Source organism: Notamacropus eugenii, chromosome 5 (genome assembly GCF_028372415.1).
Source record: "Notamacropus eugenii isolate mMacEug1 chromosome 5, mMacEug1.pri_v2, whole genome shotgun sequence".
NCBI lineage: Eukaryota > Metazoa > Chordata > Mammalia > Diprotodontia > Macropodidae > Notamacropus > Notamacropus eugenii.
The window spans coordinates 144,302,034-144,307,548 of record NC_092876.1 but is presented as its reverse complement, the minus strand read 5'-3'; the positions used below and the strand labels follow the sequence as shown (position 1 = coordinate 144,307,548).

Genomic DNA, 5,515 nt, shown 5'->3' with positions numbered 1-5,515 from the left:
GTTGTTGTATCCTGCCTTGCCAGCTTTTCTCCACCCACATCTGCCCAAGGAGATAAAAGATGGAAATGCTTTTGATATCATGTTAAGCACAGTGATTTCCTTTCCTCTCTTTCCTTTAGTCTTATGTGTGTGTTGGTCTTGCCATAATCACCCAATAACTTGAGAGCCCTTTGGTGGCAAGAATCACACATTCCTATGTGATGATTTAAAAATAAAATAACACTTTGTTCCTACATTGAATCTTAATGGAAAATCAAGTGGACGTGAAGATAATGGAATTGCTACCACCTAGTGGAAGCTTATAGGAGATGACTTTGAAGTCCAGCATTTTGAGGTAATATACAATGGAGTATATTATGAGCCATGACATCTAGTGAACTCATTTGATGTGGATATGCTCTTCAGTGAAACAGATCACCACCCTTCCTGGTCTGCCTATCCTATGCCACTCCTGTTCAAGACTTCTATAAATTTACCACGTGGGTTCAGCCCAACATTGCAGAGAGGAGTTTCTCATGTTCTCTTGATATCCCAAGTATAGCAATGGAGCACACAGACTCTTCATTAATTACTCTTCAATCCCTCTTCATACACAAATGACCCATCATTTCCAATCTCATATTTCTTTGGTGTTATCTTTCACCTCACTTCTCATTCATAATTCCTTATTTGTAATGTTTTACAAACATTACAAATGTTTGAGCAGGCTACAGCCTGCTCTTTCCCACCACATGCATCTCTATCATTCTCTGGGGGAATTGCCAACTTCAAATTGTCAGAGACAACCTGGTATCATGTCTCACAGCCCTACAGCAACACTAGAACATGAGTGTTTAAAAAGATGGGCCTTAGTTTCAGGAAGAAGCTTGGAGTCATTAAAGGAACTTTCCAAGCTGCTGATGCAATCCTCATCTTATTCATCTCTGGTCCTAGTTCATTGTCTATTTGTGGTGCCTGTCCATGACATACATATTAATAGATGAGCTCTGTAAATTATACATTCAGCTACGCATTGTAATCTGGATCACAGGTTTAAAAAAAGCAATAGATGCTCATTATAGAGTAGAAAGGTGGCAAGAATAAGAGAAATGCAAAGTGGAGTCTAATTGGGAGGGAGTGGGAAGTTGGAAATTCCTTTTTAAAAAAATATTTTATTCTGAACTTAACAAACACCAGATAAAATGGGCACTTCCAAATAAAATGTAGAACAGAAGAAAGGGGTTATACATGAAACTAAGGATCTCTGTTTTGTATAGTTTGTTTTTCCTTTATTATAAATAATTCAGACTAGAGCTTTCAAAGCTGTCCTGCCTGTCTGTGATACTTTCTGGCCTTTTTCTGTTCTCTTCTATGCCTATTGGAGGCTTTTTTCAAAAATACTGGTTATTTGACATCAGGCCCTTCTTCTTTTTCCATAAGATTTTTGTTGAGTCCCTTGGGTACTCTAATATGTAACTAATGCCAAATTCTGAAGAAGAACTGAAATGAATGAGGGTAACAAAAAATTATATGACAGAAAGAGAAAAGATGGCAAGTAGACAGCCAGAGTGTTCCACTGGTATCCTTGTGTTGTTGGGTGAACTGTTAGGGAAACTTTCAGGAGTACATGGATGAAAGACAGGCAGGGAAGGATCTCCCAAATTAATGAGAGCAGAGATCAATTTGAGTACTCAAGAAAGATGACAAGAAGTGGTGAATATCAATTTCACTGCTGCCTTAGACATATACCAGCTGTGTGACAATGAGTGAGTCATTTAATCTCTCAGAGCCCCAGGCAATTCTCTAAGACTAATTTACAGACAAGTTATTTATCTGCATTGATGCAGGGGGTTTTCATTGTAGGGGATTGCCTATGATAATGAAATCACAGGTCCAGTCCTGCAAAATCCCCTACAATTTATGTAATGCTTTTAGGTTTACAAAGAATTTTATCTAGATTGCTTTACTTGTGATTAAAGCAACCCATGAGACATGTCATACAGGTTTTATTACCCCCATTTTACAGAAACTCAGACTCTAGGATGAAATGACTTACTTTTCCTGATTCCAGATTCAGCATTCTAGCCACCATTTCATGCTGGTCCTATGCAGTGTGCTGGCCAATGTTTAACAACTGGGTCTCTGAAAAAAATAAAGCAGGACATACTTATAACAGAAGTTAAATATACATTATTAACATTTTCACCATTACTTTCTTAAGTCTAGACAATCAACAATATAATAAATTGAGCCTTGATGTATAGTGTTTGTGGATATCTAACATGTAAATGTTCACAGTGATAATTTAACAATTGACCCTCCCCAGCTTGGCTCCACCATATTCCTCTTAAGTGTCAAGACAACTTTTACTTTTATTCTGGTAGAATCTAAACTTCTTTTTTCCCCCACACTTCAGTGGTATATTTATTGGTTCATAGGTTCATATAGCAAGGCTTTTAATCATATACTTTGATGCTGTGGCCAGAGTTGAGTTCAAGAGAAAAATTCTATCCACCAAGATGGCCAATTACTAAGTGGGCACAGCGACTCATGTCCTGTTGATTGGGTTTCTACAGAATATTACTATGAATGTTACAGGTCTTTCAGGTCTTTTTGGATGTCCCACAAGGTATCTGCTCTCTTCTTGAGTTGAACTACCTCATCATCTTTTAGCTTCTGGTTGATAATGCTGGTCAGTCATCGGGCATTCAGAACGTATGGAAGGCTAAGGAATATTTCATCCTTGATGCCAAACATCCCCTTCACCATAGTGGATACAGGATGAATCCTGGGGAGATTTTTTAACATGGTCTCGATTAGATCAGCAATACTTAATCCAATAGCCCAGTTAGTGTATGCTTTGATCACTTTGTAGGCACTTTCGATCACCAGCTTATGAACCTCCTTCCAGTTTTCACTATCATTGTTAGTTCCCATTTCTGGATTCAGGTCTTCGAGGGAAATGTCTGCCACATTCACTCTACTCCACACAGCCACACTTGAGTCCCCATGTTCTCTAAGGATCCAGTCATGGCAGCTGCTTGGATGGATGCCAAGTTCTTCAGACATAAGATAGCAGAATCATCCAAATTGCATCCACTACCAATCACTCGGTGCTTTGGCAAGACACCCAATTTCCAGGTGACATATGTAAAGATATCCAGTGGGTTGAAAACCACAATTATGATACAGTCTGGGCTATACTTTACAATCTGGGGAATAATAAATTTGAAGACATTCAAAATTTGAAGACATTCACATTCCTTTGTACCCAATTGAGGCGACTCCAACAGTGACTACAACAATCTCGGAACCAACAGTGACAGAGTAATCTTTATCAGCCACAATTTTAGGAGTTTGAAGAAATAAGCTCCTATGCTGCAGATCTATCATTTCTCCCTTGAGTTTGTCTTCCAAAACATCAACAAGGGCAAGTTCATCAGCAAGACTCTTTGCAAGTATGCTGATAGCACAGGCCATACCAACTTGTTCAACACCCATCATAGTAATCATATTCTTTGGGACTGCTGCCTACTCTTCGGCTACTGGAACAATCAGTTTTTCTTTAAGAGTAGCCATTTTGTTCTGCCTAAAGAGTAGTTGATTGCCTGTGATGAAATTTGTCCCAAATAGAGAAGAGATCAACTACGTCTTTCTCCAGTCATGCCCTAGCTACCATAATCTAAACTTTTTGAGGGAATGAATACTTCCTTCCTCCCTCCCTCCTTTCTTTTTTCCTTCCTTCTTTTTTGTCTTTGTATGCTAGTGTTATGAGTTTCAACACTTTTTTTTTGGTGGGGGGTCTGAATCTACAAGAAGATTATTAAAGAAAGTCAACCAGTTAGAAAAGGAGATCCAGAGTCTTAAGAAAGAAAATGACTTCTTGAAATCAGAATTGGGCAAAGGAAAGCTAGTGAAATTATAGGAGATTAAGAAATAATAAAACAAAAGAAAAGAATGAAAAAATAGAAGAGAATGTGAAACATCTCATAAGAAAAATAACTGATCTGGAGAGCAGATCAATAAGAGAAAACATAAGAATAATTGTACTACTTAAAAGTTATGATAAAAAAAATCTTGATACAATAATAGAAGAAATAATTAAAGAAAAATTGTCCTGAAGTATTAGAACAAGAGGTGGAAGTAGAAATTTAAAAAAATCCACTGATCACCAGCTGAAAGAGATCCTACAAGGAAAATCCACATGAATATAATAGTCAAGTTCCAAAATCCCGAGCTCAAGGATAAAATATTACAAGCAACAAGAAAAAAACAATTTAAATATGGCAGTGCCACAATTAGAATCACACTAAACCTAGCAGTGGTGACACTAAAAGATTGCAGGTCTTAAAATACTATATATTGAAGAGCAAAATAACTGGGGTTCTAGCTGAAAATATCATACCCAGCAAAGCTAAGCATAATCCTGAATGAAAAAAATGGACATTTAATAAATGATCAGACTTCTAGGATTTTGGTTTTTTTAAACAAAAAAACCCCAGAACTTAATAAAAGATTTGACATACAAGAGCCAAGAGAAACATAAGGTATATACCAAAGACTTAATCACAAGGGATTCAATAAAGATAGAATGTTTACCTTTTATGTGTATAAAATATAAAACATATGTCCAATATTTTCATTAGTAATTGGGTAGTTCATAAGAAAGACTGGGTAAGACCTGAGTATGATGTGATTCTTAAAAAATAAAACTGTTTAGGAACAGCTAAAAGGAGTAATTATCTTAAACAAATGAGGTGAGAGAGGAAGAACTGACAGAGGAATTAAATGGAGGAGAAGGGCTGGTAGTTCTGGAAACCTACTTTCATTGGGAATGGGTTCAAGAGGGAACAATACATATATACATGTGTATGTGTATTCACATATGTGTATATAAAAGTCTAAATTCAGAAAAAACAAAATGTTCAGGGGATAAGGAGGGGAGAGAGGATAAGGGAGGGGATCTTTAGAGAGGAGGGTGAGGGAATAGGTTAAAGGGGGTATAGAGGGGTATTTAGATTAATGGGAATGGGAGGATAAGGGAGGGGATAGATTAAGTAATAGGAAGGCAAGGTAGTGGGTAGAAGTAAAAATAGAAGAGTCAGGAGGGATAGGAAATAAGGGATATGCCAAATACAAAATAAAGATCAAAAGTAGAATTTGTTAGGGAAAAAGGAGCAGGTGTGGTAATCATTATCTCAGACTAAGTTAAGGTTAAAATAGATTTAATCAAAAGAGAAAATAGGGAAACTATACTATGTCAGCCTTATTGATCCATGTTGTTTTGGACTATTTAAAACAACTAGACAGTATAAGGTGGGAACATTGCTGTGGTGAAGGAATGACAAGTTGGTGAACTTGGAAAAATATGGGAAGACTTGGACTTATGAAGGATGAGGCTATCTACCCTTAGAGAAACAGAGGATAAATAAGTATTGTATGGTCTTACCTAGATGCATATGAATGTATATGTCTATATGTAACTATGATTATTGATATCTGAATATATATGTGTGTGTAAGTGTATGTATGTACA

At 36.8% G+C, this 5,515-nt stretch overlaps 1 pseudogene; it reads right to left on the bottom strand.

Moving 5' to 3' along the window:
- Window positions 1-1,178: 1,178 nt before the first annotated feature.
- LOC140505307 (L-lactate dehydrogenase B chain pseudogene) lies at window positions 1,179-5,252 on the bottom strand (annotated as a pseudogene).
- Between the last annotated feature and the right edge of the window lie 263 nt (window positions 5,253-5,515).